At 40.2% G+C, this 26,212-nt stretch overlaps 1 protein-coding gene across 2 annotated transcripts in view; it reads left to right on the top strand.

Moving 5' to 3' along the window:
• The first annotated feature begins 2,259 nt into the window (after positions 1-2,259).
• The window catches only part of NCOA1 (nuclear receptor coactivator 1), a 277,415-nt gene continuing 253,462 nt past the window's right edge, over positions 2,260-26,212 (top strand). Inside the window, exon 1 of one of the 2 annotated variants that reach the window (XM_054473265.2) lies at positions 2,260-2,390. The gene's annotated coding sequence lies outside the window, so the exon portion shown is untranslated. The remainder of the gene's footprint in view (positions 2,391-26,212) is intronic. The other variant, XM_054473263.2, reaches the window with a different exon arrangement.

The raw sequence follows: 26,212 nt of genomic DNA, 5'->3' as shown, positions 1-26,212 counted from the left end.
GTCATTCAACAAAATCTTAGCACTGTGTGTCTTGAGGATATTTTAAAGTTAATTATGACCCTGGGCTGCAGAGTGGGAGATTGGAAGAAGGAAATGCAGGAGTTGTTAACAGTTGAAGCTGTGGAAATAAACAGTCAACCGAAGCCAGAGGAAAGGAAGGAAAAAATAAAACCTTGAGGATACCAACATTTTTTATGGCCCTGTAAAAAAGGAGCAGCCCATGAAAAGTGCAAACGAAGGGAAGTTCAGAAATCAGGTAGAGAGACTCATATTGAAGACAGGGGAGGAGAGTTTCAAAAAGGAGTTAGTAGTATCACGTGCTGTAGAAAGGCCACACGACAGTAGGACTGAAGTGGCCACTAGATTTGGCCTTCAGCACTTACTAGAGTCTAGTGGAGACAGGAGTACCTTGTACAAGTGGCTCATTTGCCGGCACCAGAGGCCAGAACAAGGCACTTTCACACGGTCTGCATTGGACTAGATTGGGAAGTAGGCCCTACATTAGGGGACGAACCTGGTGAGTGCCCGGGTATTTTCAGCTATTATTGGGGATAGGGGACCTGCGGGTGGCCAGAGGTACTGCTAAGCCAGAGCTCAGGAGATGCACCTAGGGCCCCAGTAGTAGGTCTCCGATAAGAATCAGGGGAATGAATATATAAATGAATGAATATATGAATGCATGTGGGGGTGTGGTCTAGCGATTGCTTTATGAGCGTGACAAGGATAGGAAGAGGATGGTGAAGGCATACAGTAGTACCTGCCTGTGGAAGAAGCTGCCCGTTGACTCAGAGAGGTGCCAGGGAGATTGGTGTTTTCAAGGCTGTCAGGTTCCCCAGTTGGGAGAAGGGTGGGAAGGGCTTAAGGATTTAGAGATTGGTTTAGGGGAGAACACACAGGAAGCGAAACAGCAGGAAACGCCGGGAGACAGCAGCAGCAGGACGGGATTGAGGAAGGGTAAGAGCGCGAAACGGGGTAAGAATGCAAGAAAGGAATGGACAGATGTATGCTTTACAAGGCACTTCCACGGCGAGTGACTCATTCATGCTTAGGACAACCCAGGGAGAGAGATAGGTATATATTGCATTGCCAGCCTTTGGAATGCGGGATGCGGTCCAGATAAGGCCATCGCAGCTCAGAGAGGCTGTTCAGCCGCTGTTCGATTCCTCTGGTGACAAGGAACACTCTACTTTTGGAAGTAGCACTTCTATTAGAGAAGTTAAAAAAAAAAAAAAAGAGAGAGAGAGAGATAAGAAGAAAGATGTGGGCCCCTTGAGGGGAAAGATTTGTGAACGACAGACATTTTAGATAATTCATGGAATTGCAGAGCCAGAACGTGTCAGGCAGATCTTTTCATCTGTAAAACGAAGGGGGCAGACGATCTTCCTTTTCTCTTGTCTAATAGCCTGTGAAATCATCTAGGCAACCACCTCCCAATTTTACAGAATAAAAAACGAGGCCCGCGGGATATGTCTTCGCTCAAAGTAACAGAACGCCCGAGTGGAGGGACAGGCCCGGAGCCGACTCCGCCCCGTCCACAGGGCCTCTCGCCGCTCCGACACCTTCCCAGAAAGATAAAGAACAGCGGGAGGCGGCAGGCCCGGCGGCCTAGCTGCGAGCGCCCTGGGGTTCGAGGCCGCTTCCCGGCAGCAGTGGGAGGAACGCCCCGAGGGGAGGGTAGGAGAGGGGCGGGGAGGAGTTGAGACGGGAGGGGAAGAGTTCGGGCCTCCTTTCCCACACTTCGTTAGGACGCCGGCTGGGGCGGGCCTGCAGCCGGCAGAGGGCGCGGGGCGGTTCCTCGCTCGGCGGGCCCGGCAGGCCCGGCGGGCTGGGGGCGCGCTGTCCCGGGCGCACTGTCGGAGCTCGCGGGCACCGGGTCGCGACGGCCCGGGCGGCCGGAGCCGGCAGGGGAAGTGCGGCGGGCCGGCAGGCGGGCGGCCGGGAACGGGCGGGGCGGGGCGGGGCGGGGCGCGAAGGGGGCGGTGCCGCGAGCGGGGGGCGGCGGCGGCGGCGGCGGCGGCGGCCGAGGAGGAGAACATGGCGGCCGCGGAGAGCGGCTGAAATGCCTGTTCTTCAGGCCGGGCGAGCGGGAGTCTGACGCGATTTGCTGAGCTCTGTCCTCCGACGGCTGCCCCGCGGCCTTGAGGGCCTCCGCCGCCTGTTCGCTGCTGCTCGCTCGAGCGGAGCCTGCGTCAGGTTCCTTCTGCATCCCCCTGCGGGGGGACCCTTGCTCCGGAGGAGGGGGCCGGAGAGCCGCGGCGGCGGCGGCGGGCGCCTGGGCCCAGGGGGCCGGGCGCCGGGCCCGAGGAGCGGCGGAGGCCGCGGCGGCGCGGCCGTCACGGTCGCGGACGAGTGCGCCGCCGGTGAGCGCGGCCCAGAGGCGGCAGCGGCAGGTGAGTGGCGGGCGGCGGGTGCGGAGCCTCCCGGTGGGTGCAGCTGTCACGAGCCGCGCGGCCGCGGAGGCCCTAGGGGGCGGGGAGCAGCTGGCGCCCCTCCGCCCCCTGCTCTCCTTTCTCCCGCTCCATCCTCCTCCCACTTCCCCGAGTTCCCCTCGCGTCCCGGCGCGGCTGGAGGGGGCGGAGGTCGCAGCTGTCACGGGCACCAGCTGGGGGCTGCTCCTCGCCGAGGGAAATCGCTGCAGCAGAGACTTCTCTCCGCCTCTTTTCCAGTTGCCCTAGTTAGCGCGGAGAGGGCGAGCATCCGCGGAGGGGGCGCGAGCTGCGCGGCCGCCTGCCCGGCGTGGGGAGCGGGCGCCCCGGGCCGCCGCCGAGAGGGGGAGCCGGAAGTCGGCGCGGGCGCCCCTCGGCCCCGACGACGCCGTGACCTTGGCCGGCCCGCTCACCTCTCGGAATCTCGCCTGCCCGGACCGCGAAATGGGGGCGACCGCGGCGTCCCTCTCCGTCGGCGCAGCCCTCGACGGCGCTTGGGTTTGACCCCGGCGCGCTTGCTCGCCCCTTCTCCCGAGAAGGGGTTTCTGAGGTAGACATGGGATGGATACTGGACATGTTCCTGTCGCGGCCCGGGTTTGGTCCCCTTCCTGGGATTCAGCCGAAAGGGCCGAGGAAGGGAAGCAAGCATGTTGACGAGGCGATTGGGAGGTGGGGTTGGTTAGTGGGCAGTGACAGAATTCGGGCCGCTCTCTAGTCCCTTGGAAAAGACCTGAAGAAATCGGACACCAGGGTTTCCAGTCCTTACTACCCAGCTGTGGTGGCTGCTTTTTTATTTTATTTAAAAGCAGTTACCCCCATAGGTAGACACTGCCCAGTCTGACGACGTTAGAGGGAGACGGAGGGGTTGACAATACAGCCTGTGTGTGTGTGACAAGGACAGGCCACGGTGTTGTGCCGGAGAGTTTCGTGGGGAGGAAAACTTTAAGCTGGAGGATCTGTTAGCCTCTCATGCTTGGTCCTCCTCGTTTCTTGTAGAGGTGTTGAACAGGCAGGTGTCCTTGTGGAGAAGGTGACATTTTTTCTTCGGAGACGGTGAGTTTTTCATGTCTAGTGTGATGTTGGTGAGTGAAGGGTTCTTGAGTGAATTGCAGTCCCAGCACCCTCTGTGGATGCCAAGAGGAATCTCTGTGGCGATGATTTGTGAGGGCTGGTGCTTACGTTTCAGTGATTAAGAAATCAAGTGTCTGCTTAAAACATTACTGCCGTGAAGCATAGATTATATGATACAGTTGAGGGATGGATCTCAAGGGTTAAATTTGTTTGAGGTTTGTCTCCTCTTCTGGAATTGGTTGGAGGCTAGTCTCAAAAAAAAAAAAAAAAAAGCGAACAAAACAACAACAATAACAAGGGAAGTTGGCCAGAGGGGCCTCAGCTTGTTTCACAGAAGCTATGATGTTGTAGGAAGGGGGTCGGATTTCTTCATGTTGAGAATAATGTGAAAAGAAAGTATTTGCTTAGGTCTCTTGGCTCTTCAACTAGAAATAGTTTTGGGTTAAAGGTAGCAGTGGGGTTTGATTCAGCTTAACAAATAGGCATTCCTTCAACTATTTGCCATAAATTAGATAAAATGGAAGCGATTCTGTTTTATCTCCTGTACTTTGTGGAAAGGTCTAATTTGGCTTTGTGAACGAATGTCCGAAATGTTTTCTATTGCTTCTTCAGACTCTATGCTTTGGGAACAGTGGGTCACAGAGAAGGTCTGAGTTGGGAATATATGGTTTAGAGAGAAAGTAGAGGACTGCTGCTTATAAGAACAAGTGTTTAGTTTGATTTTTGTAGATATTTTCTACTGGTTATTTAACCACATTAAGGTTTGCTTTATAAGGTGCAAAACGTGAATTTTACATAGCTTATACTTGATTTCTTCCTTATTTCTCTCAGAAAACCTGTAGGATTGTGCCTATTAAATTGCTTTTTGTGTGGTTTAAACCAAGGGAGTATTTTAGATCTGCAGTGGTTTTATTGGAAAAAAAAAAAGTTCTTGATGGAGCTAATGGTGATTGTTTCACTTAAACCAGGATTATATAGACAATGCTTTTTCCTCCCTTTTTCTGCGAACATTTGTTTTTGTTTCTCCCTCAATTCCAGGGTTTCATTTCTAGAAATCTGGGCTGGAAACAGAAGCAGCAGTTTGTATAATCCCAAGAACTTGCTTATGCCAGGAAGCTGTATGGGTAGCATGAAGTGGGTGTGATGTAAAGACACTGCTACTACTTAAGACATTTAACTGTTGAGGGAGTCTAAGGTCAAACTTTAATTTTTGTTGAATTTCCTGTTTTCTACTTATGTGTTAATCTTTTGGTGGGCAGAAGATTGGGTTGCTATGGTGCTAACTGGTGTATATTGTGAAAGTGCTGGCAACATTTCATGCTTTTACTCTATAGGGAAGGGTGGTAAACAAGCCTAAATAATTTAAAGATGTTGTTCTCAGAATGGAATGTTCTGTGCATGTCCTCTTGATCCTGCTAATCCAGTGAGCGGTCTTCACTAGGACTAAATGTTGAGTAAGTGATGAGGGTGGTATAGAGGTGCTGAAAGGTGGAGTGGTGGAGAGAGGGTGTTGGGCATTTTCTTGAAATTCTTTTCCCTTATTCTGTATAGGGAATCTGTATACCAGACTGTGATTTATAATTGTTTTTCAAGGACGTTTTGGTTCTCCCTGCTTGGTTGTCATCAATTTCATATACCTTCTCTTAGATACTACCTCTGTTCCAAACTTTAGTTTGTCTTTTTTGCTGCATCTCCCAAGGACTCCACATTGTTTGAATGTTATGTTGCGTATCTTATGGAGTTGGTTGGCCTTAAGCCATGTGGCTTAACATAGTTTTCATTTTAGGGCAGATGTGGGAGGTCAATACAGGCGCACAACACGGAGTAGAATCTAAGTCATGGAGCATAGGAGATCCCCGGGACGCTCATGATTGTTTTGGCATTGGTTTTTGCCTTTTAAATATGATTATAACAGAAATTCTCAGAGGACCATCAGCTGCTTTCCTGGCAGAGGTCCAAAAATGTTTTGGAGGGTTCCATTTTGCATTACTTGCAAATATTGGATGCTGTGGTGGGTGTGGGCTCGGGTGAAATCCATGTGTTTCAGGAGGTGGATGTCAGAACGCTGTATCTGATCTGGGCTGCAGAACCGTATAAATTACTCCCTATCTTAGATTAACTTTCCTACCCATTTGGGAAGACTAGACTGTAGGAAAGGACTTTTTAAAATTGCTTCTTTTCCAGATTAGCAGTAATTTAGCCGTTGGTGATTGGCAACTAAGGATAGGCCTTGTGTTCTATTCTTAACATTGAAGATGAGGTCTAGTCATTTAAAACCTTCCCTTTTCTCTTCTTTATATTTTAGTTAGACCTTGTGCCTTTCAACATTTGGTGTCAGAGGTCATAAAATGGCCTAGTGGCAACTAGGTACCAATCTTGGTTGCTTCATTTCATAAGGAGATGAAGGTTTTGTTTTTTTTTTTTTAATAGCTTAGTTCTGGAAAATGGTTTGTGGCATATAGTATTTGGATTAAGGTATAGAAATGATTATTATATATTTCTGCAGGATACATGGCTGAATAAGGGAGATTATTATAAAGCACTGTACCAACATATAAGTCCAATTCCATAAGTTTAAGTAAAGTGAGTTGTATCCATGCTTCTTCCCCCATAACCCCATCTGCAACACAGAATTTTTGAGGCTCCTTGGAGTGATAGGCTTTTAGAAAAGCTTAGTATGGTTATCATATTTAAAAGATAAGTAGCTTATGCCAAAATAGAAGCTCTAGTCACTCGAGGAGTTATGGAAGACTCACCCTCATCTTGGATATATTTTGTTCTTACCACTCCCCAAGAGTATGTTTTAGTGTGTGGAGGGCAGGGATGTTTGGTTTTACTGAGTAGTCCTGACCTGACCATTAGGCACAGACAGCCCAGACTCATAAAAATAGATGCAAGCACGGAAGCAAAATGCACCCATTATCAGGACCAGAATTCTAATTGCACTGGATTATCCAGTTTTTCCAGAGTGATGCTTCATTTTTGCCCTTTCAGCTTATAATTGTGGGGCAATTTTAAAGCATGTTTTAGAAAAGGAACTCTGACCAGACAGACAGAGGTGTCCTAGCTCTTCCAGATGCTTAGGTTGATGTAGCCTTGAGCTATTTAACCACACTAAACTTCAGTTTTTATATTTAAAATTGAAGTAACGTACTTGTTCTCATATTGTAATCTTTAAAATAAATTATTAAATATGTTTAGCATATGATGGCACATAGACATTAATGACTAACAAACGGGTATTTCATTAGCGAATTCATCACCAAATTCTCGCATTCTTTTCTTTGTAATTTCTCAAATTTTTTCCTTTATTTCTGGTTCTGCAATCTGGTCCTCCTGTCATTTGCACATGGAGTAATGGGAGTCAAATTGACTCTGTGGGCCTGAGTTTCTTTATCATTAAATGAGCATGTTGGTCTAATTTCACATTTCTTCTTGTTTTAAAATTCTATGATTTGTAGGTTTATAGCTGTTTGCTTGCATATTACCTAATGTATCCTACACATAATGCTGAAGAAATTCCCTTCTAAAAAATTTTTTTTATGTTCTTGTTTTCAGAGGAGACTTTCTGTGGGCAAATTTATCAAATGTAAATCATTTAAACTGATTCTTTCATTTCCCATTCCAGAAAATTTGCTGTAGATGGCATATGCAGAAATGCTTCGCAAACTGTAAAGTGCTACGCAATGAAGAAAGTATTATGATAATCATAGATATCTTGTGTCTTTGCTTTTACATGTTCCATTTTCTTCATTTGAATTGGATTTCCTTTATGTTCTCGTGACCTTCAAAAACAGCATCAAAGCTGGTATGTTTTCAAGAAAGCTTGATTTTTATCACTCCCTTAGCATTAGTTACTCTGTTCTATATAATAAACTTCTCTTTCTCTCTCCTTCTTTTGAGAGAGATTCTCTTTTTTAGCGTGTGTTGTTTGGTTTTCCTAAACAGATTGGAAAATGCTTGAGATGCCAGGAACGACAACATTTAGAGTTAAAGAACCTTAAATGATCATTTAGGACAGCCTTCTTAATATTACAGCTGAGCAGACTAAGTCCATGCAGATGTAGTTGGGAATAGGGTTTCTTTATGAGAGTTACTTTTTGTATCGAAAGTTACAATATTACAAAGATATTTTAAATTATAAGAATTCTTGTAAGCTTTTGAGTAATGTGTAAGCTAGGAGGAAAGGAGCATTTTTATTTTTTGACCAAAATATGACTCTCAAATATTGTAAAAAGGTATTAATTAGGAATTAATTAAGACCGTTCTCTCAAAAACTACAAAATTACCTGTAGAAAAACGTCTGCTTTTCTTGTAAGGCCCTCATTCATAGTCAGCAAATATTTATTGAGTGTTGTCTCTGAGCCAGGTACTGTGCTAGCTCTACATATTACATTTTATAAATGAGGAAACAAGGCTCAGGGAAGTTAAGTGTCTGGCGTAAGATTGCACAGCTTATAGGTGTTAGGGATGACATTTGAGTTCAAGCCTACTGAGTGGAAATCATATTCATACCTTTCAATTGGCTTCTCTTCAAGCATGTTCGTCACACTTGGCCACATTATACTTTTTTTTTTCTTTCTGGACTTTCTTTCTCTTGAATACCTGTGTTGTGGAGACTCCTGCAGTCTTGTTCCTTTCTGATGACCCGGGAGCCATATATACCAGTTACTTGATGAAAATGTCACTTTAAGATTCTTGTGGGCGGGGCGTGGTGGCTCACGTCTGTAATCCCAGCACTTTCAGAGACCAAGGCGGGCAGATCATGAGGTCAGGAGTTCGAGACCTGGCCAATATGGTGACACCCCATCTCTACTAAAAATACAAAAAATAGCCGGGGGTGGTAGCGCAAGCCTGTAGTCCCAGCTACTCAGGAGGCTGAGGCAGAAGAATTGCTTGAACCAGGGAGGCAGAGGTTGCAGTGAGCCGAGATCGCGCCATTGCACTCCAGCCTGGGTGACAGAGCGAGACTCCATCTCAAAAAAAAAAAGATTCTTGTGCTGTTTCTGGTCTCACCTTTGTACTTCAGTAATGTTGATTCTTTGGTGCTTCTATCCAGGTAAGCTTATCTTTGGTTGGTTTTGGATTCTTAGCCATAAAATACTGCCTCTCAAGTTTTGTTGGTATTTAAATAGCTAAAGCTTAGGGTGGTTTTGTTTTGTTTTAATTTTTTTGGAACAAATTGCTTGGTCATTCTCTGTGTTTCCACTTGTAATTTGAATGGTTGATTTTATCTTAAAATTCCAGTTTGCCTATGTGGTTAAAACATTTACATACTTTTATTATCAAGTATAGATTTGATTATTTAACAGAAGATATTCTATTGTGAATGTATGTATGTGTATAAACATATCACATCATATTTGACCAGATAGTTGAAGGATGAAATGTCCTTGAGTTTTGAAAACATCTGTATGTGTAATATTGACTTTACTTTGGTGAATTTGTTTGGAAGAAACAAGAAGTTATTTGTTCTGCAATGTGTAATATCTCCCTCTCCATTCTAAATGGTACAGGTAGTCTGTAATTGAATTTCTAAGTAGCTACTCAATCATTCGTTCAAGATGTAGTTATATGAGTACATACTTTGTTCAAGGTACTGTGCTGTAAAAAGATAGCGGTTATTGGGAAATTAACCGATAAGATATAGATCCTGTTCTTAAGCAGATTATGACCTGAGAGAGGTGATAAGACAAACATACAAATACCTATAATAGTAATTGAATGTGATGAGTGCTATGAGACAGGTCCTGAAACAGTGCTTTGAACATTCAGGGAGAGGGGATGATTATTGTATTTTCATTTGAGAAAAATCAGGGCAAGTTTTATGGAGAACTTGGTGGTAGACAAAAGCATTGAGGGCAGGGGATGATTTCTTTAAGAATAGAGACAAGGAGAACAGTATATTCAGGAAGATTAAATGGCAAAGATGAAAAGATGGAGTAATGCAGGGGAAAGTGCAAGGAGTGTGGCATCAGCTGAAGTGGGAGAGGGAAGCATATCGTCTAGGTGTAGTAACAAAACATTGGTGGATTTTAATGGAGGGAGGTGGTGGGGAGCAGTATGTAGTAAGTATGTAGATATGGATGAAAATGAGAAATGTCAATTTTCCAAATTTACGTGGATCTTTTCTTGGCAGGTTTTATACCCCAAATTTTATATTTTTGGTTTTTTGAAATGATTCCATATGTAAGGCTTACCCACATTGGGAACTTATTCACTCATTTTTATGTATATTTAAATACAGATTATATGGTTTTTTTTTTGAATAGAAGTTGGTACAAAATCTTTTTCACTGCCTTATACTTTTTTTGAATTAACTTTTTTATTTTTTACTTTTGATTATGAATTATGCCTTAACCTACATGTGATGTGAGATATGCATATTGCATGATACTTGCCCAAGAGTTAGCCAGTTGATCCAACATGATTTATTAACGTATTCATTTTAATAATTCCCCACTATTTTGAAGTCTACATTTTGATGTTTCTATGCTCCCTTTTTTCTGATTCTGCATTTCTTTATTCCAAAAATAGATACATCTATTTAATATGTAGCAGTTCCTTACTGTTTTATATATTGTTACTGATAAGGAAAATCCTGCCATCAACTTTAAAAAAATACTTTAACCTCCCAGTGATTCTTAGATGTTGATTTGAGTTTATTAAATATATAGATGAATTTTGGACCAACCAGGATTGCAATATTCCAGCATTCCTCCAACATCGTTCTATGGCCCTTTGTTTATCAGATCTAATTTCATGCCCTCTAAATGTGCTTTATATTGTTCTTAGTGTACTTCTTTTCCATTTTATCTTCTATTTCATACCATTGACTTTTTTTTTTAAGCAGTAAGTATTCTTTTAAACAGTGTATTATCACTTGGCATTTTTTAAGATGATGCAATGGACTTGTTTGTTCAGTGTAAAAATGTCTCTTTGTATAAATATAAGTGTATCTGACTGTATAAATGAGATTGGTCATACAAGTTGGAAGCCTCTGGCTCTCATTTATAGTTCATGATTTATTTTACTGATTTATTTATGCCTTGCCATGTTCCAAAAAGGATTTAAGGCAGGATGTGTCATTAGGAGTCTTGAACCTTGTTCCAGCCCTGTCTATTATTTGACTGATACCCCTAGCCAACGTTACTCGTTACACGGAGGAAACAGTGTTGAAGACAGCTAGTGTCACTGAATGTGCTGTGGTGTGTCTTTTGCCAAACTGGTAGTAATTCAGAGATGATACAATGTAATTGGGGTACCTTTAAAGATAAGTCCTTTAAACCTTGATAGCATACAACAGAAATTGGCTGGAAGTATCCCTTCAAGTATCCCTGCTGGGTAGGCTGATAAAGAGCCTTAACTCTTGGGACCCCAGGCACTTTTAGCCCGGTAGTTTCTTTTTTTCTTTCTTTCCTTTTTTTTTTTTTTTTTTTTGAGAAGGAGTTTCTCTCTTGTCGCCCAGGCTGGAGTGCAATGGCGCGATCTCGGCTCACTGCAACCTCCACCTCCCAGGTTCAAGTGATTCTCCTGCCTCAGATTCCCTAGTAGCTGGGATTACAGGCGTGTGCCACCATGCCTGGCTAATTTTGTATTTTTAGTGGGGATGGGGTTTCTCCATGTTGGTCAAGCTGGTCTTGAACTCCCAACCTCAGGTGATCTGCCCACCTTGGCCTCCCAAAGTTCTGGGATTACAGGCGTGAGCCACCGCGCCTGGCCAGTAGTTTCTTAACATTAAATTATCCGCGAAATGGAAGAAATACTAGAGGTCTGTGAGGATGTTTCTTCTCTTCAGTTGTGGTGGTTTGTAGTTTACAGGGGCTTGTAGTTTGTAGTTTACAGGGGCTTGGGTAACTGGATTTTTAGGTTTATTATTTTAAATAGTAGACAACACTATTTTGTATTGCAGTAGAGGTCACTTATGCGGATCTTTTTTATACTATTTCATAGAGATTAACTGGTCACCTTGAGGCAGAGGAGTTAAGAATGATCTAACTTAAAGATGACTTACTCAGTATTTTTTCACAAAAAGACAAATGTCCCAAGTTTGTTGGTCCTTTTTGTGAAACGTGGCTGTAAGTGGTATGTTACCTAGCAAATAAACACACTTAATCTGCCCCTTTGAGATAATAGGGTAAGTTCTTAACAGTGATTCAAAAAGTAACTACCTTTCAGAACAACAACAAAAAATTTAATGCTGTAGAGAAAGGATATTGAAAATGGATATTTAGAATTTTTTCTATTATGGAATTTAATTGTTGAAAATTATGTGTGTTAACTTTAAGAGCTTTTTTATATATATATTTGAACTTGGAAACAGAATTTTCTAACCTGTATAAAAATCTTTTAAAAGAGGTGTTTAGTGGTTTTGAGCCCATCTGCTGAAAACACAAAAAGGCAATACCATCTGATTAGTTTATAAGAACAACTGATTGCCATCAGAAGATATGGAAATGCACTAGCTGAATTTTAGCAAAAACCTTTGCATAAATGGTGAATGGGATTGGAAATTGAATATCATGTTTTATTCAGTGCACCCAGTAATGGAGTTCTTTTGGTTTTATTCATATTTGTGAGGTAACATTTTTTAGCTATGATAACCATTAAAACCAAATAAAATAGTTATATCTCATAAAAATGAACCGAATATAGAACTAGACCTTCAAGTTGTTATATTACAAAGTATGAAAGCAAGATATAAAAATAACAAACCATGTTCATTTACATTGCTGTCACCAAAAGTAGTGAGTGGTATTAATATAATAACAATATTAGGAGAAACACAAAGTTTTTGTGTCATCAGTAAGAAAAGTAAATGTTTAAAAATTTGTTTACTTGCTATAATATTATTTTTAATTTCCATTTTTGTGTATGCCATATCTACATAATTTATTGATTTGGTGTGCAATATATACAAATTATAAATAAGTATAATGGCTTCCTATTTATAAACTTTTAAACCATGAGATATGTGATAAAAATGGCTATCATGATTCTATACCAAAAGTTCTTAACCTGGGGTTCATAGAATAAGAGCCCCTAGATAGGCTTTAGGGGATCTGTAAGCACTTTGAAATTGTATGTAAAATTTTGTGAGTCTATATATTTATCTGGGGAGAGGGTCTAGAGCTTTCACCAAATTCCTGAAAGGGTCCATGACCTCCCCCAGTGGTTTAGGATCTCTGTTTTTGAGGACTGGGACCTCAGTAACTCCATTCATCCAGTGGTACCCTCTTGCCAAGTTTGATGGATATATCTGATGTCATTACTCAAGCCCACCGTATGACTAGATGTGCAGTCTGTTTTTCCACTTTGCAACAGATGTGATTGCAGTGCCTTTGGGTTTTACAGGTGTTTGAGTTCTGTCTGTTTATTGCACAACTACCTGGCCCTCCATCCCTTGGCTGCTTTTATATATGTTATTTTCCATCTATATCCCCCTAACCCCCAATTAAAAAGAGTGGACCTATTGTATGGGTGTAGAGACAGGAATATATATAAAGAACCCAGTTTCAATTCACTTTGCTTCAAGTATCCCTGCTGGGTAGGCTGGGATTCACAGTTGTTGTGCTTTTGACCTATCTTTAGCATCTGAATTTCAGCTTTCTAGAATCCTTAGGGTCTGATTTGACATATGCTAAAAACACTTTGCAAGTTCTGTAGGCTCTTTTCTCCTCACTGACATCCTTCTAGTTCAGGCTTAATTATTCTTTTTTTTCTTTTGGGACTTAATTATTGGTCAAACAATTAATTAATTGGTCAAGCAAAGTGGTCCCACTCCCCAGTGAGTTCCTTCTTCATATGTCCCAAATTTTGATTCGGAATGATTATCCTAATTTTTACTTTAATGGTACTGTTTTGCTCAAAAACCTTCAGTGGTTCCTCATTACTGTCAAGATAAAGTTGTTCCTTAGCCTGGCATTTAAAACTTTCCAGTGTTTGGCACCAGCTTTCTTTTCTGGGTTCATTTCCCACTAGTCTGCCCCAATAAATTGTGTTTTGAAATAAAATTGTCAGTTTTTTGTCCTCTAAACATCTCTTGAGCTTTTCTCTTTCTACCTCTTTATATGTTATTTTCCAAGGATTGTTCTCCCTTAATCTAGTCTATGCCTCTTGAAATTCTTTCCTTTACAGCTCAACTCAGATTTCAACTTGCTTATTAAGTGTTCAGACCATAAAATTTAAAAGTAATCAATTCCTTCTGTGAACTCTCAGTATTTATTTTCCTTGTTATTCGCTTGATACTTTATATGTACAACCTTGTACCTTATGAAATTTTTTGTTTTTGTGTATCCTGTCTCCCTATATTAGGGTATGAGAATGGCAAATGAGGATTAGGTTTTATATTTTGTCCTCTGCAGTGTCTTACACACATAGATATTACAATATTTGCCAAGTCATATTGATTAAATCATAATGCTACTTATGAATGTACTTAGGGAAATAGACCTTTGTGGGTGTGAATATGTGAGTGTGTGCACGCATGTGCGTGTTCCTGGAATACTCACAGATAAACTAGGGATTTTCTTGACTAGTTTCAGGGTATTTAGGGAATTAAATTGGAAATTTGGTATTGCTTGGAGAACGTGTTGTTCTACAACATAAGAAGTTGGCCGTAAAGGGGTATCTCAAAAGTCTGGTGTACCTTGGTGAGTAATTTTCTCCAGTGTAGAGCTCTATCTGTCCTGGGTGACAGAAAAACTTGTGTTCTTTCCTCTGTCTTCTTAACAGTGATGGGAACACAAATTCCTCATGTATTGAGGATTACTACATTTCTGTTTTAATTTTTCAACACAGTCTTCACAATAAAATACAAATTTTAATTGAATACCTGTTGTTTGATAATATGGGGCACCATAAAGTAGTTATATTTTAGGATTCTTGCCTTTCATGGAGATTATAACCCCTATAAGGGAGTCTCATTTGCTATAAATCATACATGAATTTAATATACAACAATACAAAATATGTCACATGAGAGTATATGGCTTAGTTTTTAACTGAGATATATGGAAACTAATCTAGCACTTAATTATTTCTTCACTTACTTGAAATTTTTTTTATCATGTGTACTTGTCTCTGTTTTTTTTTTTTAAAGACACAGTCTTGCTCTGTCATCCAGGCTGGATGTGGTGGTGTGATCTTGGCTCACTGCAACCTCTGTCTCCTGGGTTCAAGCGATTCTCCTGTCTCAGCCTCCCAAGTAGCTGGGATTTCAGATGACCACACACAGCTAATTTTTGTGTTTTTAGTAGAGACAGGGTTTCACCATGTTGGCCAGGCTGGTCTTGAACTCCTGACCTCTGGTAATCCGCCTGCCTCAGCCTCCCAAAGTGCTGGGATTACAGGCGTGAGCCACCATGCCTGGCTACTTGTCTCTGTTTTTACATGCATCCTTCGCTTCCAGATTGTAAATTATAGTAGATGGAGACTATTTATTGTACTTGTTTGTACCACAGTGCTTTCATAATGCTCTACCCACAGTATACATAATGTTACCGATGATACTAGGAGCCTAGTATGATCTGGGTAGGCTTTCTAGGGGAAGTGGATTTGAATTCAATTTGTGGGCTTTGGAATGTTGCTTATGGCGTAGTCCCATGGAACATGATAAAAGCGTTTTTAGTTAATAAAATAGGTTTGGTGTACCATCTAGAACATGAAGCCTCCTTGGTTACTGTGGGTTTGGCCCTAAAGTGTCCCACATCGATTTTTCTTATAGACTATTGGCTAAAAGTAGTCATAGGGTACTACTTAAGGGGCTAGGAAGTGTGAGTAAGAACATTAATATTTGGTGAGGAATAAATGATTTTGCCTTACTATAGCAGAATTGATTTTCTGTAGTGGTGAATACCAAAATTGGTAGACCCTGCTTGGAGTTATTGAAGAAAAGAAGAATTGCTTTTATGTGTCAGCCTAAATGGAATTTTTATTATTAAATTTATTTGTGAAAAGAACTTACAAGCACTGAATGGTAGCCTTTGGGACAATTAAAGGAGAAATTTTAATAGTGTGTCTATTTTAGGGGTAAGTATTATGAATTGTTTTAGTTTGCTACCATCTTTAGAGTGGATATTTGAAATAGAAAGTGAATATTTGTCTTCAGTATACCTGATCCAGGACTTTCCTACATATATGGTTTAACTGGTAAGATTACAGGTAAAAAAAGTGAGAGAGGAAGTAAAGGGCTTAGATACTTTTGGAGACTTTTGCTGTCTGAAGAGTTCACAAAATTTCTCTAGTATCCTTGGAGGTCATTTTCCCCCTGTTATCAACATATTGCTAATTAATTAAAACCTGTTTTCTCTGTTTTTTTTGTTTACCTTTCTAATGCTTGGTTTGTTAAGGACTATTGGGGGGTGGTTAAAATAGTTGGCCAACTATTGGTGTTGGCCAAGCGTGCAGAACTACTAGGAAGCTTAGGTCCTTACTTGTCCATGAGGCTTGTTTTTTCCCTGTTTTATTCCTAAAGTCATCAATCCTGAACTTTTTAAACCTTAGACTTTCTGACTGTATTCCAATATTTTTTTCTTTTTTTTTTTTGAGACGGAGTTTTGCCCTTGTTGCTGAGGCTGGAGTGCAATGGGGCAATCTCGGCTCACCGCAACCTCCGCCTCCTGGGTTCAAGCGATTCTTCTGCCTCAGCCTCCCAAGTAGCTGGGATTACAGGCATGTGCCACCATGCCTGGTTCATTTTGTATTTTTAGTAGAGATGGGGTTTGTCCATGTTGGTCAGGCTGGTCTTGAACTCTCAACCTCAGGTGATCCACCTGCCTCGGTCTCCCAAAGTGCTGGGGTTACAGACGTGAGCCACTGTGCTCGGCTATTTTTTCCTTTTTAAAATTAAATAATGAACCGTATAAAATACATGATGACATTTTAATAACAAATTCAAAGAAATGGAAGTATATAGAGTTAAAAAGTGAAAGTCTCTGTCTTGAAGACTTTTTTTTATGGTAGCTGTTAATTTAGGCTGTCTAGTAAACACCCCTCCCCCCATTCTTTTTAATTTTTTTAGGTCATAGCATCCTTCCCTTTGGCTCAAGGGATGGGCATGTGACTCAGGTTTGGTCTGTCATAACACTCCATTCTCTTGGACACAGTGATTGCTGCCGGATGGCCATGTGATGACCTGAGCAGGTTGAGTCCTTCCTTGAGTTTGAAAAACATATTGGATGAAGGACAGGTTCATCCCACTGGAGTTGCTAAGCCGAGTTAACGTAGAGAGTGCCTTGAAGGAAGCCCATCTGCCATAGGAAAGAATGAGGCCAACATACAGAGTAAAGCAGAGCTGACGGAGACAGACAGACTCACTCACACACACACTCACTCTTCGTGAGCATTAGGAGCCATTGGAGCCTTTGGATCTAGTTGCACTCTGTATTAGATCCACCCAATATTTCCCAGTTAAATGAACTCATCAGTTGCCCAATTTGCTTGTGCTGGTTTGCATTGTGTTCCTGTCTTTTGTAACTGAAAGAGTCCTTGCTAATCCAGACCTCTCTTGGCATCATCATCATCATTAGAATCTATGTAGTAAATTTTTTTCCAGGTCTCGGTACCAGGAAAAGCTGTGTTTCCTTTGACCAGCTGGTTTGCTTGTATTAATGTAGTCATCATGACTTTTGAAACTGATAGTTACTTCTCTCTTTGGCTAAAGATTTAGTTAGCTGGGGGTACATGTCTCAGTTGGATGCTCTATGGCTGCTTTATTCAGGTGATTTTATGGCTGAGCTGAATGCTGGGAAACTCTTGCTTTGAGGACTTTTGGGGTCAAAATCACTGTGATGACATTGAAGGCTATAGAACTTTGGGACTCAATTGACTGTCCATTGGTGCAGATTCAGAATCATTTTCAGAGGAAAATTTTGGCCCATTACTTTCTTGGCTCACCTCCATGGAGAGGTGGGTTGGCAGCCTACTTAGACATCTTTAGTGGTTAGGTTCCTTAATTATCATAAGAGAATATTCACCTGACTGCTTTTGATTGACTATGAAATATTTGTAGTACCTATAATTGGCAGTATGGCATAGCTTCACTCTAGCAAGCTTCACTCTAGCAAGTATGTATCCACATACTCTGCTGCCTGATTTTTATTAAAAAAACCTAGGAACTGCAGTTTTTGAGAATTGCTTAAATAAAACACATTCAATCCATTGCTTTAGAAAGAATCAGTTTTTACTTGGACCAGGCCAGAATACCAGAGAGTATGTTGATTGCATTGTTTTAGACTGGGATAGAATTGCTTTTACAGAATTGTTCTTTGGTGTAATGCAATAAACATTTATTGAGAGCTATTAAAACAAACAGCTTTATGAAATTTAGCACTTCTCTTGTAGAATTCTTGTGAGGGTATTATCTCCTTTATCTTAGTGTCCTTGTTGATGATGTTACTACTATTACAGTACTACTGTAACTATTAGCAGCTCATCCTGGAGGACTAAGACTGAACATAAAATGAGCTAATATATGATGGGCAAATACTGTCTTTAGCTGGAAGCAAGTGCTTATATCCAAAGGGAGACAGCTTTATGGATGAGGGGCTGTGTTAGGAGTATGGGCTCTGGAGCCAGATTTCCTAAGCTTGAATTCTGGCTCTCTCTGCTACTGCCTAGTTGTTGTGTTACTTAACCTCTTGGTGCCTCAGCCTTTTCATCGTTAAATAGGGATGATAGTACCTGTCTCCACAAGGTGGTTATGAGAATTTTGTGAGTTTACACACACAAAATGCTTAGGTCATGCCTGGTCCAGAACATATACAGTGAAGGTGAGCTGCTGGTTTTTTTTTTTTTTTTTTTTTTTTTTTTAATGTTTAAGATAAATAGTACATACTTATGGGGTGCCTGTGATATTTTGATACGTGCATACAATGTATAATTATCAAATCAGGATATTTAGGATATCCATTACCTCAAACATTTATCATTTCTTTGTGTTGGAAACATTTCAGATCTATTGTTTTTTATCATCTTCATCATCATCATTAGAATCTATGGTAGTAATTTTTTCTCCACATCTCGGTACCAGGAAAAGCTATGTTTCCTTTGACCAGCTGGTTCACTTGTATTACATAGTCATCATGACTTTTGTAACTGATAGTTATTTATCTCTTAGGAAGGGAACTCAGAGTCAAATGTGTGTTCCTTCTCTTATAACTGTATAGGACCTTGTGGCATATGGTTTGTGTGGTAAACTTACCTCTGACTTTATCTTATTTTCCTCTCTCATTTTCTCTATGCCCAATTTCTTCTTTCTTTTTAATTCTAATACACCCTGTGAACGGTCTCAAATCCTTTTTGAAGTAATATGGAAACAAACAATTTCATTATAGTATGTGCTCATATTGAAATTTCAGATTAATTTTCATTTAATTTACCTTAAGCTAGCTACTTCCTCATGACAAGGAGGAGCTATAATTTTTATTAAGATATCTCAAATCATATCATAGTTGGGTTACTTCTGGGAAGGTTCCATTTGACAGCTAATCCTATTGATGGTGTTAGCTTTCTTTTAAGCTTTAATTATAAAGAAAATTGTGAAAATTTCATTTCATAATTATGACTTTTATTCTCATTTTTTTCTTTGACTTTTGCTCCAGCCGTCTCTTGTGGATTTGGGAAGGAAAAGGGGGGCTTATTTAAAAAACTTGTGAACCTGTAGTCTTAAGAATAGTCTTCCGAATAAGACTTTTATATTAGGTTATAGCATAGGCAGAGTAAAGTCTATATGTGTTGTTATTGCCTTTCTTTTACAAACCAGAACATTCATTAATTTATTTGTAATGACCAAAAAAAAGGAATGTCCCAAAGTCTAGAATATTCCTGAATATTCTGGTTATGTCATTAGTATAATCAATTCCCCAAGCAGATGTACATGGGGCTGATATTGCCTTTTTTTTGGGAGAGAATTTAAAAAAAATTTAATGAATGAAATGTCTCAAGTCTTTTTTAAAATTTGTGGATTCCCTCTTCCCCCATCCCCTTTTTTTTCTTTGTAATTTATCTTTTGAAGAACCTGTGTGGTTGTCCTGTAGAATTTCCTACAGTCTGGATTGCAGTTTGGTTAAACATGTTGCTCTGCCCTCTCTATATCCTGTAAATTGATAGTTTGATGTAGAAGCTTGATTAAGGTGTTATTTTTTTGGTGGGGGGAGAACAAGACAACTTTACAGATGGTATTGTGAGACACACAAAATCTCTGGTTATCTTTTGTGATGAGAGGTTGTCTAGAAGAAAATGGGGAGGCATTGTCTGGAAATGATAAAGTCTACTTTGTACAAATAGGACTCCTGGTGTGACCATTTGAGAATGAAGCAATATTGTGTGGAATCAAGAAGATCTAGGTTTCAGTCTTGGCTCCTCTGTGTAGGAGCTGTTTGACCTTGCATAATCAACAAAATCAGCAACAATGACAGCAGCAGCTACATTCACTTAGTGCTTGTTTTGTACCAGATTATGTGCTAAGTGCTTTATATACATTGTGTAATCTAATCTTTATAACAATCCTGTAAGTCAGACATTATCATATTTATTTTTGCAGTTCAGAAATATTAAAGTGTCCAAGGCCACATTGCTAAGAAATAGTGAAACAGGGAATTCAAGCCCTGCTTGACTCCAATCTTGTGCTCATAATCACTTTGTTCTTCTATATCTGTAAAAGTGAGTATACAAATAGCTGCCTTATCTACTTTGGAGGGTTAATTAGATGTTGTTTGTGAAAATGCCTTGAAAAATAAGATAGATATTAAAGTGAGAAGTGTGCTGGGATGACCATTCATGAGGAAAGGTGGATGGTAGAGGCTTTGCCTGTAACTAAGTGACAGTGAAAAGTTTGGATGGAAAGAACCCTGTGGTCATTTTCTGACTTTCATTTCTATTACTATTGCTGTTGAAATGTGGAAGTGTTTTCTTCTCTTGTTAAAATTGAGAGAGATTTTACAGGTGGTGAATGTTGCATGTCAGAGGTTGCTTGAGAGTCCCTGGGTGAACAATGATGTCTTGGTTTTACTCCATTTGCCATATAGGTAGGCTTAGTACAGATGGGTTTAACCGAGAGAGAAAGAGTATAGTCACAGTTCAGATTCTTTTTTCTGAAAGGACAAATATTTATTAAAAGTAGGAGAAATTATAATTGAATGTGTAATATTTTATCTCTTTAGCTGGGTAGTGGGTATACAATATATATTAAAATTATTTTCAGTACCTCTTTATATGTCTGAACTATTTTGTAATGAATAAAACTATTAAAGTACTTACCACTAATATTTGCATGTGTGACAGACTAAGAAAGAAATAGGAGTGAAGTTAGTACCTTTAGGTCTGCCTGCCTGGGGCAGAGTGTAGGAATGTGCGCTTTTTTTGAGACGGAGTTTCACTCTTGTTGCCCAGGCTGGAGTGCAATGACATGATCTTGGCTCACTGCAACCTGCGCCTCCCGGGTTCAAGTGATTCTCCTGCCTCAGCCTCCCCAGTAGCTGGGATTACAGGCGTCTGCCACCACAACCAGTTAAGTTTTTGTATTTTTAGTAGAGACGGGGTTTCACCATGTTGGCCAGGCTAATCTCAAACTTCTGAGTTTAAGTGATCCGCCTCGGCCTTCCAAAGTGCTGGGATTACAGGTGTGAGCCACCATGCCCGGCTGCACTTTTTTTTTTTTTTTTTTTAAAGGAGACGGGGTCTTGCTCTGTTGCCCAGATGGGAGTGAAGTGGCATGATCATAGCTGACTGCAGCCTCAAACTCCTGGGCTCAAGTGACCCATCTTGGCCTCTCGAGTAGCTGGGACTACAGGCATGCACTACCTGGCCTAGCTAATTTTTAAATTTTTTGTTAAGATGGGTTCTCCCTGTGTTGCCCAGGCTGGTTTTGAACTCCTGGCTTCAAGTGGTCCTCCTGCCTCAGCCTCTTCGTAATCCCAGACTGTTGGGATTACAGGCGTGAGCCAGTGTCTCTGGCAGTGCCCTGTATTTTCGGTAAACTTTGGTAATGCGTTTATCAGAAAGCCGTAGGGCTTGACCTGGACACATTTTCTTGGTACTTTGCTTCTTGCAGTTCTTTTTGTACTCTGGGGACTTTATTGCCATATTCTCTTTACTGTGGTGAAATATCTAGCATTTCATTCTGGTATTCCCAAGAAAGTTTTCCCATTTTATTGAGATATAAATCATATTCCATAAGTCACCCTGTTAAAGTGTACAATTTGGCAGCCTTTAGTATATTCACAAAGTTGTTCAACCATCACCATTGTGTAATATCAAACTGTTTTGTTTCTTCAAAAAGAAATTCCATGCCTGTTAGCAGTGTCTCCCCATTCCTCCCTTCCTCGGCCACAGGCACCCACTAATCTATTTGCTGTCTCTATGGATTTGCCTATTTTGTACATTTCATGTAAGTGAAATCATACAATATTTCACCTTTTGTCTGACTTCTTTCACTTAGTGTAATGTTTTTGAGGTTCATCCATGTTGTAGCATGTATCAGTACTTGATTCCTTTTTATGGCCAAATAATGTCCCACTGTAATCCATTTTGACTACTATGAATAATGCTTCTCTGAACTTTCATGTACAAGTTTTTGCATGGACATATGTTTTCATTTGTCTTGAGTATATGAATTGTGGGGTCATATGATCATTGTGTAACATTGTGAGAACGGCAAAACTGTTTTCCAAAGTGGCTGCACCATTTTACATTCCCAGCAGCAGCGTATGAGGGCTCTGATTTCTCCACATTCTCCAGTGAAGTGGCATCTCACTATAATTTTGATTTGCATTTCCCTAATGACTATGTTGAATAGTTTTGCATATGCTTTTTGGCCATTTGTACATTTTCCTTGAAGAAATGTCTCTTCAGATCTTTTGCTTATTTTAAAATTGTGTTGCCTTTTTGTTACTGAATTGTAAGAATTCTTTATATATTCTGGATGCAAGTCCTTTATCCGATATATGATTTGCAAATATATTCTCCCATCCTGTAGTTTGTCTTTTTACTTTCTTGGTGGTTATTCTTTGAGGGACAAACATTTCTAATTTTGATAAGTCCAATTTATTGATTTTCTTCCTTCTTATGCTTTTGGTGCCATATCAAAGAAACCATTGTCTAATCCAAGGTCACAAAAATTTATGTCTTTTTTTTCTAAGAGTTTTAGTGCTTACATTTAGGTCTTTGATGTATGTTTAGTTAATTTTGCTATGTGGTATGAGTTAGATCCCAATTTTTTTTACAGTGGGGACAAAAGCTCATTATCTTCCAAATACATACATCAGTAGCACTTACAGTTTCCACCTTGCTTGATAATATTTTAATCACTACATGATTCGGCCACTTCATTTGTTTCGCCCTCGACTCCCTGCTAAGTATTTGCTGTACCAAAACTATACTAACTTTTGCACTTATTGTAGAATGTGAAAGTTAGGTGGATGTTTATTGATTATGCAGTTGAATCTCTGTTGGAGTAGAGCCTTCTGCATCTGTGACAGAAGAGCTTTCAACTGTTTGAACAGTTTTAGAGGTGGTTAGTTCACTGAAGTGTGTTGTACTGTAATACAATAGTTATATTAAGAAGTCTTACCTATTCAAACATCATTTTATAAATAAAAAAAGTTTCAGAGGGAACAGGGGTTTAGGAGTTCAATAGTTTTAATAAGCTATTTTGCTTTTAGCAGTTTAAATTAAAGAGAGTTGGTGATTGGATCAAAACCCACAGTGTTTTATAATTAAATGAGAACATTATATCCACCGGTGCAGTAGGAGAAATGCTTGTATTCCTAAAGCAATTCAGTTCAGTTTTTAAAAACTCTAATGACTAGAAAGTTTATTCTTTTGTTCAGTTGGAATGTTGCCCTTGGTAATGACTACCCATTTTATGAAGGTCCTCTTAAAACTCAGAGTCTAAAATTAAACTTCACTTATGTGCAGAGTGGTACAGAGTGTAATTGACTGATAGTTTTTTTGTTTTTCCTTTTCATATAACCCAGAATTAAGCTGTTAATGGAAGCCATGCTATCTTTGGGGCTCATCTTGAGTTTGTTATCAGTGAAACCCCTCTCTAACAAGAGTTTCTAAGTGCATCTCCTGTTCCTTTGAAACACTACAGTTGTGAAATGTGCTTTGCGCCTATAGATCTGGACTCATCTCTGACTGCTTGGCTGCATAACCGTAGCCAAAACACCATTTCTTTGATCTCAACTCGCTTTTCTGTTGAATGGAGTTAATTCCTCCATTTTTGCAGTATTGGATGATTAAATGAAATGATTTGTGTGCGTGGGTGCATATGGCTCTAGCACACACAGATGAAAGTAAGGCTTGTGAAAACAGCCTTCTGTCACAAGTACTTCTTTGCTGGCCTTACTTAGTCAGATATTAGCTATTTATTAGCATCCGTCCAGTTCAGATGTCTTGATATCCTGAATTGATAGGAAATATTTCAAACATGCAGAAAAGAATAAATAGTGGAAAAATCATTCCGTGCACTTTCTGCCCAACTTAGATCTTAACATTTTGCCTTATTTCAGATTTTTAAAAAAAGAAGTAAACGTTATGGAGTTCAACCTTCTATGTACCCTCTTTCTTTTACCCCTTCCACATTCCCCAGAGGAAACATTGTTCTGAACGTATTTGTTATCTATATATAATATAATTGTTTTGCATGTTTTAAACCTCAGGTACATACTATACTGCAATATGCTCTTGCAGTACCCTTTTTTTCCTCATCCTTTTTTTCCTGCAATTTCTATTTCATGACTACATCACAATTTACTTACTCATGCTCCTCTGGGTGGTTATTAGGTAATTTCCATGTTTTATTATTAGACAATGCTGTAGTCAACATTCCTGAACATATTGGTTGTGAACATATGTGCATTTCTATAGAGAGCTTGTAAGGAAAGTGTGTGTGTGTGTGTGTGTGTGTGCGCGTGCACACGTGTACATGTGTGCTCGCATATAGGATTGGAATCTCTGGTTGAAAAGTATATGCATCTTCAACTTTGGAGAATAATTTGACATTATTTAATAAAGTATACCAATTTAAACATTACTGTCAGAGTGAGAGTTTTACATTCCTCAAACATTTGTAGTGTTTCATTTCTTAGCATTATCTAAAATGGGATTCATAAGGTTCTAGATGGTTAGCAGCTATTAGGGTCAGCAATTTCTCTGGCCAACTGTAGGAGGACTTGGTATGTGTAGAAAACATTTATTCTATCGAATGAACAGGTTTCCGATACTGTGTGGCTCAGGATCTATGACTAACTTATTCTGGTATAAAGCCACCCAGAATTCATTTGACCAGTTTACTTAAAAAATAGCAAATTTTTAGGCCAGGCACGGTGGCTCATGCCTGTAATCTCAGCACTTTGGGAGGCCGAGGCAGGCGGATCACGAGGTCGGGAGATCGAGACCATCCTGGCTAACACTGTGAAACCCTGTCTCTACTAAAAATACAAAAAATTAGCTGGGTGTGGTGGCAAACACCTGTAGTCCCAGCTACTCGGGAGGCTGAGGTGGGAGAATCTTGAACCCGGGAGGTGGAGGTTGCAGTGAGGTGAGATCACGCCACTGCACTCCAGCTTGGGCAACAGAGTGAGACTCTGTCTCAAAAAAAAGAAAAAACAAAAAGAAAAAAAGAAAAATAGCAAATTTTTTAATCTCTGAGTCACATAAGCACTGGTAATAGTCTTCATTACCTATATATTACTTGATTAAGCTCTATGTGAGCAAGTAAAGTGAGTATCTGGCAATTGTGACTTAAAATAAGCATTATTAAGAGATTAATAAAATAAACATAGGATAATCTGTAATAAAATGTAAATATAGGACCAGGTGTGGTAGCTCACAACTGTAATCTTAGCACTTTGGGAGACTGAGGCAGGCGGACCACTTGAGCCCAGGGGTTTGAGACCAGCCTGGGCAACATGGGGAAACTCCATATCTACAAAAATACAAAAATGAGCCGGTTGTGTTGGCGGCGTGCCTCTGAGGTGGGAGGATCACTTAAGCCCGGGAGGTCGAGACTGCAGTGAGTGGTGATTGTGCTACTGCTCTCCAGCCTGGGTGACAGGGCAGAGTGTCTCAAAAAAAATAAGAAAAGAAAAAAAAGTAAACGTATAAATAGATAAATTTATATGGCTTAAAATTTTGACGTTAAAGACATCTGGGATAATTTAATGCGAAGTAAATATTAAGTGTAGTGTAATGAATGTTAGGTGAATATACAGAATTAATAAAGTTACATTATCCATAGCTTAAAGACAGAGATGGTACAGATTCATTGGATTAAGAAGCAAGTGTGTGAGCCAGAAGAGTACTTATCAATCTGTGACCTTTGCTTGGACTCCAGGCATTGGAATAAGTTATCAAAGTTGTTTAATCTAATTTAGCATTGAGAAAGAACTTATCTAAAAGAGATTATTTTTGTTTTCAAAAATTTTGTATTAAAAACATGTCTTGTATGGCATTCCTAAATTACTAAAGGTGCATTTAGGAACAACTTATTTTGGGGACATTTATTTTGGCACCCTTTTATTTATTTTCATTTTTACTATTTTTTTGAGATGGGGTCTGGCTCTGTTACCCAGGCTGGAGTGCAGTGGCGCGATCATGGCTCGCTGCAACCTCCGCCTACCAGGCTCAAGCAGTCCTCCCATCTCAGCCTCCCAAGTAGCTGGGACTACAGGTTCACACTACCATGCCCAGCTAATATTTTAAAACTTTTT

This window comes from Pongo pygmaeus, chromosome 12, assembly GCF_028885625.2.
Source record: "Pongo pygmaeus isolate AG05252 chromosome 12, NHGRI_mPonPyg2-v2.0_pri, whole genome shotgun sequence".
Classification (NCBI taxonomy): domain Eukaryota; kingdom Metazoa; phylum Chordata; class Mammalia; order Primates; family Hominidae; genus Pongo; species Pongo pygmaeus.
Note: the sequence above shows the minus strand (reverse complement) of the source record. Positions and strands in the feature narration are given on the sequence as shown.